Here is a 12,500-nt window from a genome sequence, read left to right as displayed (position 1 = left end):
GGTGCCCACCGGCAAAATGTCGGCTGTGAAAACTCATCTGGATCGTGAGGTTTTCCCTCTTTTTGAGCCTCAGAGATGCTCAGCGCAGTCCTGCCTCAAACAGGACGTGAGCGCAGCACAGCGAAAGGTTGGACCTCCCTGCAGGCTGGGAGCAGGGGGAAATGACGAGTCGGTCGCAAACAAGGACATCCCCAGGAGGGAGAACACAGACCCTTCCTCTGTTCCATAAGGTGTATGGTGTCACTGGAGAGAGAGGGAGTGAGTGGGTGGGGATGAATGGTTGACTTCTCTCTACAGCAGTACATAGGAAAGGAAGTCATACAGTGCCTGAACTGGGTTTTTAACTGCCTAAAGAAACATACCTCATGCCTATTCAATTATGCTAAGGCATAAATGCAAATAACCCTTGTCAGCTGCACCATGCTGTCTCAATTAAAGTGACATATTTGCAGAGGTTAGTCTTCCTATGGAGGAACAGACCTGATAAAACAGCCAAACAATTGAATCCATGCCCGTCATTGCTAACTATTCCTAAGTTGTTTGGATATAAGCATGAGGTTAACGTGGGTCATCTATTAACGTGGTGTTGCCATGCCACCATGCAAATACACAAGCTGTCAAGGGCCTGCATGTCTGGTGTGTGTGAGTGTCCCAACAAATGTGCATCCCTTCAGTTCTGTCTTTAGTCATCACTGAAATGGCTTCTGAATTACAATGAGTTTACTATTACTAATACTGAGGTCTTTAAGATAACTGTTTCTGTGCAAGCAGCAGTACTGCTGACAGAACTGCTCCAGTCTGAAGGGTCCAAGGGGCTGAGTCCCGTAAACCTTTCTGATTACGTACATCGGAGTCAGGATACAGCAAAGCATATCAGAATAATGAGATCGGAGTCATCTGAGACCCAGCCCCTGGTACGCGCTCCCGCTTCGATAAAGCTAGCCAACATTCACAAAGTGCCAGTGGCGAACTTTAAATGGTGCCATAAATCTGAATCGCTGTTCTGTTGTTTGCAAGGGATTGGCGTCACAGTGTAAAACCTTATGCATTCAAATCAATATGACAAATCTGCAGAGTTGTACTCATACATCATGATCAGTAGAACCCAAGATCAGATGAAGCGTATCGATTCCTGTGAGAAGAACCATATTACAATGGGTGAGCAGCACTAGGTTAGTGCCTTCGTGGCTATACTGTAAGGTCTGTAATTATCTAATCTGCTTTCTTCTCATTATTTTTTAGAACTATTTTTGCTTTGTATTATTGTTGTTGTCATATTTATTTTATTTAAGGTTAGTGTTTTAGTGTTTTACATATTCCTAGTTTCTATCAAAATAACTGGCAAAGAAATTCCTAATTTGAAGGAAGCAATTACGGCACATTTCCGGCTGCAAACATAGGGGAAGGACCTAACTGGCACGGGATGCTTTGTAGCAGTTTAGGAACCAGCAGCAACAACAATTACAACAAAAACAAGCCCCGTCGATCCACTAAATATCATGTGCACACAAGCCCCAGATGCTTTAGCAGACCTTTTTTAGGGTTGCAATAATCTTTCATATCAAAAGCAAAACTTCTCCTACTCATACGGTATTAGTGCTAGGCTATGTCTTCATGGTGCACCATAACATCCACCAAGAACCGTCGCGCGGTAGGCCTTAAGGCTGTGTAAGTGGCCATGAAATAGTAAAGGCAGAACCAGAGATCATGAAGCGCTGCTTCTCATAACTGGACAAGCTTTGTAAGAACTTTCGTGATGTGACTGGATTTGTTTTCCCTCACTGGCACACTTGCACAACCCTGCGTCTCTTCACTGCAGCTTTGTTAAAAGCAGAAGGGGCGATAGCCAAATGTGTGGAGGAGAAGGCGCTCCTCTGCTGCCGGTGGGCTTGACTGTGGTCGCTGTCCGAGAGTTGTGGTGCTGAAAAGATCCATCATTCCCCATGCCGCTCACGACTGAGCCAGCTGGGACACAGGCAGCGTGCGCGTATATTTTGGCTTCTCTAGAATGTGGTGAAAATGGGTCAGAAAACCTAAATAAAATAGTTAATAAAACACGATTTTTCACTTTGAACGACAGACACCTGGACAGGCAGTGCTGAGCTGTGCTTGGTGAACACATAAAGTCCACAGTGATAGCGCTCATTTTTGACATCAGCTGCTGGGTTATCAACATCTTCAAGCAGCCACCAGGATTACGTGTAGAGGTCAAAGAGTAGAGGTCAAAGAGCAGAGTTATAAAGCAGACAATGGAAACGCGGAATGTCAAATGGCTGATCATGTGATTGTGATTCCTCTGTCACAGCCAATCAAAGATCAAGGCCGGTGAGCGAGGACAGGGCTATATTGAGCGCGTGGAAAAATCCTCCGCTGACGACAAGCCGCTGTCAAACGCTCAGTGCTCCAAACTATGTACTCTCTCTCTCTCTCTTGCACACACACACACATGCGCGCGTGCACACACACACACACACACACACACACACACACACACACACAGATCCCTTTGTTTAATTTGCTATCTTAAACATCGCCTGCGCTCGCATGCACATGGTAGCACACTCGTTAGCTTACTGCCCGTGCGACCTGTCGTAAATGTCATGGCACATGTATTCGATGTATTCATGGGTTTCTGGCCTCATCAGCTGTTCTGCGCGTGCCAGGCAGGTATATGAGATGGGAATAAGCGCACACTATGCGTTCGTTATAGCATGCTTGTTATAGCATGTTATAGCACTTCTAGGAAAAAAGCTTAATAGGTAGTGGATTCAAACCGTAGCACTCAACCATAGGAAAACAAAACCATTTCTAATACAGACTTAGTCTAGGGGCGTGGTGGTTTGCTACCTTCCGGAAGAACATACACTCAGGCGACAGCAGGCGTTAGCAAAACAAACCCAGCAGATCAACGCAAAGGCAGGCAGAGTCACGCATTAACAATTAATGACAGCACAGCTGGATGCATGCACCTTGGCACAGAGCAGTCACCATGGCAGAGGGCTGGAGGAAACAGAGCCGTGGTGTTCCTCCTCTCAGTCTAGGGTCAACTGCAGGAAATTAGTGGCCCTCAGTGCCTTTGTGGGAACGGTAAGCTGTGACAATCCCTTTAAAAAGTGCAGCACTGTTTGTTCTGTGCCACCCTCACATGCTTGAAAGTACGAGCCCAATTTCAGGAGCAGTGAGTGTAAAAGTAGAAAGTTTTTTTTTTTTAAAAGCCAGGGAATAGGGGGAAACGTGATACAACTCAACCAAATCCATTTCTGTGTAAAGGTTTTTTTTTTTAATAACAAGTATACAAGGCTGCTTTCAGGTGTTACACAGTCATGGGAACAATGGAGTCATCCTTCCCCTTCACAAGCAGACATAACAGTGACTGGTGATCATTTTTGGAGTTGTTCCCAGTATATTCCTCAAGAGCACTGCAAGAATACAGCACGTCTGTGTAATGATGTGAATAAAGGAGTGAGTGAAAGTGAAAGGGGGAGAGGAAGAGAGGTAAGGAGAGAGGGAGGGAGGGAGGGAGGGAGGGAGGGAGGGAGGGAGAGAGGGAGAGAGAGGGAAATAGGGAGTGAGAGAGAGAGGGAGAGAGAGGGAGAGAGGGAGATAGATAGAGAGAGAGAGGGAGATAGATAGAGAGAGAAAGATAGGGAGAGGGAGAGAGAGAGATGGAAATAGATAGAGAGAGGGAAAGAGAGAGAGAGGGAGAGAGGGAGAGAAGGAGAGCGGGAGGGAGAGAGAGAGAGGGAGAGAAAGGGAGAGAGGGAGAGAGAGGGAGAGAAGGAGAGCGGGAGGGAGAGGGAGAGAGGGAGAGAGAGGGAGAGAAGGAGAGCGGGAGGGAGAGAGAGGGAGAGAGAGGGAGAGAAGGAGAGCGGGAGGGAGAGAGAGAGAGGGAGAGAAAGGGAGAGAGGGAGAGAGAGGGAGAGAAGGAGAGCGGGAGGGAGAGAGAGGGAGAGAGAGGGAGAGAAGGAGAGCGGGAGGGAGAGAGAGAGAGGGAGAGAAAGGGAGAGAGGGAGAGAGAGGGAGAGAAGGAGAGCGGGAAGGAGAGAGAGGGAGAGAGAGGGAGAGAAGGAGAGCGGGAGGGAGAGAGAGAGGGAGAGAAAGGGAGAGAGGGAGAGAGAGGGAGAGAAGGAGAGCGGGAGGGAGAGAGAGGGAGAGAGAGGGAGAGAAGGAGAGCGGGAGGGAGAGAGAGGGAGAGAGAGGGAGAGAAGGAGAGCGGGAGGGAGAGAGAGGGAGAGAAGGAGAGCGGGAGGGAGAGAGAGGGAGAGAGAGGGAGAGAAGGAGAGCGGGAGGGAGAGAGAGGGAGAGAAGGAGAGCGGGAGGGAGAGAGAGGGAGAGAGAGGGAGAGAAGGAGAGCGGGAGGGAGAGAGAGGGAGAGAAGGAGAGCGGGAGGGAGAGAGAGGGAGAGAGAGGGAGAGAGAGAAAGGGAGAGAGGGAGAGAGAGAAAGGGAGAGAGGGAGAGAGAGGGAGAGAAGGAGAGCGGGAGGGAGAGGGAGAGAGAGAGATGGAAAGGGGAACAGACAGAGGCAAATTCATGATTTGATTATTTCATATTAAATCATGGCCTAAATTAGTGGGAGGGCTGTTGTTGGTGTGTTCCAGTGTACATCATTCAGCAAAGACTGGGACAGGAACAATGCATGTTCATGCATGTGTGTGGTGCCGATATGAGCATATGCGCTTGTGTGTGTGTGTTCGTGCGTGTGTGAGAACATAGAATTTGAGCATCATTTGTTGGACTTGTGAGTGGGGACAAAAGGGTGAGGTCATGTGTAAAGGCTGCCCTCGTCCTCCAGGTGCGGTACAGGACTACGGAATCACTTTTACAGGGGCTGAACTACTGTTTCTTTCCCTTTCTAATGCGGAAATAAAGGTGTTCCATACTGGCACACACACATCGGACAAACACACATGCATACATGCAAGCATATGTTCACACACAGCCCAGTGCTAGCCTCAGATACGAGACAAAACTCAGTAACTCAGTCACGGACCCGATAATCACGTTGTAGTCCACAATGACACATATACGTGAAGCCTTCGCTAAAGGAATGGAATTATTCCTTTAATTGCATAATTAAAGAGAAAGCTCATTGTGGGCAAAGAGTCTGAGAATGGGTGAGTGACTGAATGAGAGAGAGAGAAAGAGAGAAAGAGAGAGAGAGAGCGAGAGAGACAGAGAGAGAGAGCTAGAGAGAGAGAGACAGAGAGCGAGAGAGACAGAGAGAGAGAAACAGAGACAGAGGGAAAAGGATTGAGAGAAATATTGAGAGAGACAGAGAGAGAGACAGAGAGAAATTGAGAGAGAGAAAAAGGGAAAGAGAGAAATGAAGGGAGAGAGGACAGAGAGAGGGGACCTTTATGTCATTTTCTTTCTTCTTCAACTCTTTTCTAAATCGTTTTCTTCTTATGTTCACTGATCATTTCAAACTAAATTCTCAAAATTCTTTTAAATTCAAATTAACTTCTCATATTTCGAGACGTTCGTCAAGTTAGTCAACTTGGCACTTGTGCCAAGAAAAATTTCTAGCGAACAGAATGGGATGGAAAGAAATGTATAGGCAGAGCAAAAGAGCGAGTGAAGAAGAACTCGGTAGACAGGAAATCCGTTATTCATGTGCAGAGATGAGGTCCCACGAGACCCAGCCCAAAAATAGCTGGGTACAGTGGCACTGCGACAACGGGGAGACGATCTAGCCAAGTTCTTCCTCCCCTGAGCAGAACGGCAGAGTCCCGCACCTCTGTGCTCCCTATACTACTCCACCACCCTGCTTCGCCCAGCGGGTCCTAAATCACAGCGCCCTGCTCACGCTCTCTACACACGCACTCAGTCTGTCCAGTGGTCATTAACTAAAATGAGGATCGTGTAACAGTGACAGTACAAACAAACAGTGTAGTTGGAGGCTCTCTGGCACTTTGTCTATAATTTAGCATCATAATATTTGCTATAATATTAAGAACACAGGCACAAATATGTGCAGAAACAAGGCTAAAACGTGTGCAGCTGCAGGATGTCTCTTTCCAGTACTCAAATATTTCATCTGTGCAAAAACCCAGCTGGTGTTGTAGATGCTGTTCCCTGGCTCATACAGTAGGGAGTCTCCATTACAGTTGAGTACAGTGGAGAGAGAAGCCCAGGCTGGCGGTACAGTGTAGGTCATTAGCTCCTACCTGGTAGTGTGTGGACACTCCTGGACGTTACTCAGTGCAGCCAGGCGACGCTGGACGGAGGAGAGAGAGCAGGCTGGAGCTCAAACACCCGTTTGCTGCTGGAGAGGAGTGACAGACACGCTCGTGCACATCCACAGCACTGACACGAAGCAGCGAACGCCTCTCTCTCTCTCTCTCTCTCTCTCTCTCTCTCTCTCTCTCTCTCATGCTCTTCTACCCGCCCACCTACATCAGCCCCTCCCCCCTCTCTTTCTCTCTCTCTCTCTCCCTCTCACTTCCAGTTCCCTTTCGTACTCCCTCATGCTGTCTCTCTCCCTCTCATGCACACACACACACACGCACACACACACGCACGTACATAAACTCTTGCTCTCTCACGCGCTCGCTAATGTTTTCTCTCCTGCATTCTCTCTTTCTCTCAGTGCTCACTCATTTGCTCTGACACATGCTGTCTTTTATACATACACTCGCGCTTGCCCATGTCTCTGTGCCCAGAAACCTCACACCGCCCCTGCTTGTCTCTTCTACAAGCTGAAGTAACCATACACACCCTTTCACTTAAATAGCGCTCCCATATGCACACGTCTGCTTTTAAAGCATCGTCCCCTCCACATTGAATTCTTACGTGCATCCTTTACTATTTTTTTCACATTTTTACTTATTTCAATTTCTTATTTCAATTTCTCCCTTTTGCATTTATTTCCACACCTCCTACCAGAAAACGCCATGCTGTAAATGTTTGTTGTCCCCTGGTTCTGAACTCCATCACCCCTCGGATGGGACACCGAAGGACAGAATCTGGACGCACCACTGCTCCTGATACAGCTCAGGCGTTTCCTATGTCCATGCTCCAAAATGGCGCTCGCTTATGTGTTTGTGCTTTTACTTTACTTGGATTTGAATGCAGATCCATTTCTACAATCATTTCCAGGTTATCAAGTTCTGCACTGATCTGTGCAGAAGGCCACAGAAGCTCGTGCGGCTTTGCCATGGTGAGGGTGACTCAAGGTCATGTCCTTAAGGAGGCGCATGCTGCAGCCAGGTTGCACAGAAGGTGGGGCTTTATTGCAGTGAAAGGATGCACATGCACACACATGCACACACACTTCAGCAGTTCTGAGCACAGCCTATATGAAGAAGATTTCAGAGAGTAACTGCAGCGTACTGTAGAGAAAGACGTAGGGGTAGTCAGAATTGTAGTGAAGTACATAATGTTTCTAGAGAAATAGGATGTTAGAGACAGAGGTCCTTCATCGTCTGTGTGTGTGTGTGTGTGTGTGTGTGTGTATGCATGGATGCATGTGTGTAAGCTATGTTCTGGTATATTAGTTGAGCAATTGGTCAGGTAGAAAGTGTCACTCATGGTGAATATACAGTCACTGTCCACACACACACACACACACACACACACACACACACCAGTAGCACCATATCTACAGATTATTATTATTAACCCCCCCCATCAGCCAGGAGGCGCTAAAGCTGGGAGAACACAGAAGAGGCAAGGACAGGGGCGTGATAATACAACACAGGACAGTTACCCTGCTCCTCAGTCCTCGACAAATAAAACAAGCAAAGAAAGACAAACATTGGAAGGCAGCGGTCAAAGAGCAGATGTCCATGACTACATGCAGGACTGGTAGGAAAAACCCTCTAAGCTAAACTGGGTGGATCTATATTGATCCAATACCTCAGGTATAAATGTGTTTCAACAGGAAATCGCCGTTAACATGTTGCCAAGGTCCTGAGAAAATGCAATTTCGCTGGTAAACATCACACTTTTCTTTCCAAGTCAGCCTACAAGTATTGATCCTTGGGAACCAGATGGTACTGAACTCACGCGCTAATCCTGACCCAACATCAGCCAGGCAAAATGACGATGCTGAAGTAAGGTTGTGCGGAGGGAAAACGCTTGTGCAGAACAAGCCCATGGTCTCGGCATGTTTCTTGTTGCAGCAGCACCGGTCGGCGTGGCGAGCACGGCACCGGCGCATGGCTCAGTCAGGCGGCAAATCGTGCCCACGTCAAACACAACGCTGTGGCTTAATCATTACCTTCACCGAGCCCTGCGCTGCCCAGCCAGCAGACCCCAGTGGCGAGCAGCTGCCTATGTGGCAGAGGAAAGAGGAAACGCTTTATTTCACCGTGCACTGAAAAGGGACATGCCGTGTCTCCAGCGTTCGGGGCTCGCATCTTCAAATCCGTAGCTGCGCATCAGTGCCCCGTCTGGTGCCTTTTGAGCAGATGCATTTGAGACACAGCCTGGTGTGAAGCTGGAGGCTGTGAGTTGGAAGAGTGAATGTGGCCAGGGAATGTGCAGGAGGAAGTGTGCAGGCTCTTGTCAAAGGCTGAGGAGGGAAGCATTTCATCCCCGATGCTCCACTGATCAGCAGGGATGACCTTAATGAACCGTCAGTGGAGAAACAGTACAACCAGACACTCCACAAAGATCTGTTTCTCTGCCACTTCAGCAGCATGCACACATTTGTGCACACACACACACAGACACACACACACAGACACAAACACACACACACACAATCTTTTAGGGTGCTAAAATAAAGGCTATATCTAGAAAATGGCACACCTCAAAATTGGAGATAATAATTGCTTGCACGGTACTGGTCATGTGTGGTGGATTTTCAGGGCCACAGTAATGTGTCTTTATAGAGCTGAAATAATATGAGACAATTTAAAACGCTCTCAGATTGGTTCTGGGTTTGAGCTGTGGAAAATGTTTCCACACAATTCGCTTGAAATAGGCATGTGTAGCTGATGGTTACTGTGGAGCCCACACAGAAAATCTGCTTGCTTTTTTAATGAGTTTTCCCTGCTCTTTGTGAAATGGGTAAAGATCTTCATTTACACATGACAACCCAAATCATAGATCTCAGGTTAGATGGTTCTCTAGGAGTCAGTATCTGATCCTCAGGTTAAACGGTTCTCTAGGAGTCAGTATCTGATCCTCAGGTTAGATGGTTCTCTAGGAGTCAGTATCTGATCCTCAGGTTAGACGGTTCTCTAGGAGTCAGTATCTGATCCTCAGGTTAAACGGTTCTCTAGGAGTCAGTATCTGATCCTCAGGTTAGATGGTTCTCTAGGAGTCAGTATCTGATCCTCAGGTTAGACGGTTCTACACTAGGTAATCTAGCATTTCATCTCAGTTTTCACAATTCTTGGGTAGTTAAGATAGCATCTGATCTCAGGCTAGACATTTCTCTGGTAACTCAGTGTCTGATTTTAGGTTAGACAGCTGTTTATAAACAATGCAATCTCAGATCTGATATTTCTCTAGTAGCTAGTCCAGTGTTTGATTTTTTAAATGAGATAATTAACCCATGTTTGATCTTCAGGTTATGTCATCTGGCTGTTAATGTGGTGTTAGACAGTTCTGCACCATTTAGCTGTTTATGGACATGCTGGTGATGCCCAGCAGGGGACTGCGGTTCAGAAAGCTGCGGGAAGACGGGCTCTTAATTCATTATTCTTTGCTGCACCGGGCGACAGACACGACTCGGGTCTGCACGAGGAAAAGAAATTGGGAACGGAGTTCTAAGCCATGGGAGTAATGCAGTAAGGCGAGAGAGCATCACTCACATAGCACATATAACCACAGGGAGTGTGTGACTCGGTGACTCTTCACATATTACAAACCTGGACCGGGAGAGTGAGAGATGTAGAGGGAGAGAGAGGGGCAAGAAAGAGGAACAGGGAGAAGGAGAAGAAGAGAAGGGGGAAATGATGTTGATCAAAGCAAGCCTCGAGAACAAGAAGAAGCTCGCAGAACACAAAAAGGTCAAGGGTACTTCAGACTGTGAGGAAGAGACTTTACCCCAGTGCTCCTGAGATGTTATGGAGCCTTGTACCAAGCCACAAGCTCAGAAGATACATGGGCACTAAAAGGAAACCTAAAAACAGCAAACAAAAACTTGATCTGCACCTGCATAACTGCTGAATGCTTCCTCCCTGCCAGAAGTTCACAGCATGACAGAAACTCACACTCCACTGGGCTGAGTCACTGACATGAACTACATTAATAACTTTCTTTGGTACCACAGAAACTAACCACACTTGGATACCACAGAATCTATACCTTGGGCCATTGTAATTTACAGAATTGTTGCATTTCTGGCTATGCGAACTCTATTATGTCTGATATGTTTATGAGCAGTGATGGATTTCTGTGTTGTTTACTGTCACCTTCAGGCATCATCATAGAACAGAAACAGCACTGATTAAAGTAGTTAATGACCCTTTGGTGGCTTCTGACCAGGGTTATGTCTCTTTGCTTATACTGCTTAATATAAATGCAGCATTTGACACCATAACATAATATTACTAGATAGACTCAAAAATGCAGTTGTGAATAGAGGAATGGCCTTCTCCTTTTTTAAATCATACTCAGCTGATCATTTGTCAACATAAATGGAGACTTTTCAGCATATGCAAAAGCTAGTTCTGGTGTCCCACAAGGATCTGTTCTAGGGCCCCTGCTTTTTTCTTTATATGTGCTATCTCTAGGTGACATTATTCGCAAACACTGTGCACAAACAGATTCCACTGCTACACTGAAGATACTCAGCTACATGTCTCAGCCAAACCAGAGGACAAATATCCTCCTAATATTATTGAGGACTGTGTAAAGAACAGGAGACATTAGATGTTGAGAATATTTCTCTCAATTAATCCTGACAACACAGAATTGGTCTTATCAGACCCACAGGCAGTCACGAGTACACTCTCTCATTGTGTTAGAAACCTTGATGGTCTCCCAATCACACCATATTTAGGTAAAGATCTTGTTGTAATTATACATCCCAGTCGTTTGATCGAAGCTCATGTAAGTAATATTCCTAGGACAGCCCTTTCCACCTCAGGAACACTGCAAAGATCAACTTTGCACATATACTATCATTACATGGTGCAAGATAGCTAGCCACGCATTTATCACATCCAGGTTGGACTGCCATAAAGCCTTACTATCTGGTTATACAACTAAATGCATGAACAATCTCATCAGTTCAAAATGCAGCAGCAGCAAAATGCAGTAGCTAGGATAAATACTAGAACTAGAACATTTAATCACATCACTAGAACTAGAACTTTTAATCACATCACTAGAACTAGAACATTTGATCACATCACTCCTATCTTAGCTACTTTACATTGGCTCCCAATAAAATTTTGCATTGAATATAAAATACTTCTAATGACCTACAAAGCACCGAATGGTCTTGCCCCACAGTACCTTAAAGAACTCTTAGTACATTACGATCCCCCACGTCTGCTTAGATCAAAAGATGCCTGGTCTTGATTAGTACCTGTCAGTACCTGAGTAGTACCTTGGTTATTCCTTCCTGTCAATGTTCAAAACTCAGATACAATCTCAATATTTAAGGCGAGACTGAAAACCTATTATATAGTCAATCATTTATTAAATAGCGCTAATATTCTGGACCTTTCGGTAGAATTTGTCACAGTAAACCACAACATTCTCTTCTCTGTTCTCTCCAGCCTTGGTGTTACTGGCTCTGCATGGAAACTGGTCCAGTGCTATCTGGAGGGATGGTCCTATAAGGTGACATGGAGATGATCCACATCCAATCCATGTAGTCTCTCCACCGCTGTCTTCCAGGGCTCAGTATTAGGTCCTCTTCTCTTATATTTGTATACTTGTTCTCTTGGTGATGTAATATCTTCTCATGGCTTCTCCTACCACTGCTATGCTGATGACACCCAATTAATTCTTTCCTTCCCACTCTCCGACACACGGGTCTCCAGACATATCTCAGCATGCTTGACAGTCATGGGTGACAGCCCACCACTTCAAGCTCAACACGAGTAAAACCGTGCTTCTGTACATCCCAGGATCTCCCAGCCCTTACCATGACCTCACAGTTTCCAATGAGAAATCTCTGGTATCACCATCTGAAGCTGCCCGTAACCTGGGTACAACTTTGGACACTTGTCATTCAGTTTCAAATCTGACATGGTCTTGCAGATTTCTCCTTTGTAACATACAGAGGATTTGGCCCTTTCTTCCCACAGGAAGCTGCCCAGTTGCTTGTGCAGTCTCTCAAAGCTAGGTCTACTACTCTCAAAGCTAGGTCTACTGCAACTCGCTACTTGCTGGTCTTTCTCTAAGAGCCATCAGACCTCTACAACCTGTCCAGAATGTAGCAGCATGACTTGGCCTTTAATCTCCTGAAGTTCATGCATCACTCCACTGCTGCGCACCATTCATTGGCTTCCAGTAGCTGCCAGCAACAGATTTAAAACCTTGATGCTCACCTACAAAAACAAAAATGGGCCAGCCCCCCCATAAATGACTG

The 12,500-nt window shown here is 46.3% G+C and overlaps 1 protein-coding gene across 1 annotated transcript in view; it reads right to left on the bottom strand.

The window, feature by feature from the left end:
* The window catches only part of syt1a (synaptotagmin Ia), a 178,385-nt gene that overhangs the window by 71,082 nt on the left and 94,803 nt on the right, over positions 1 to 12,500 (bottom strand).

This window comes from Electrophorus electricus, chromosome 7, assembly GCF_013358815.1.
Source record: "Electrophorus electricus isolate fEleEle1 chromosome 7, fEleEle1.pri, whole genome shotgun sequence".
In the NCBI taxonomy this organism is placed as follows: Eukaryota; Metazoa; Chordata; class Actinopteri; order Gymnotiformes; family Gymnotidae; genus Electrophorus; species Electrophorus electricus.
The sequence above is the reverse complement of the archived record's forward strand: the minus strand, read 5'-3'. Positions and strand labels throughout refer to the sequence as shown.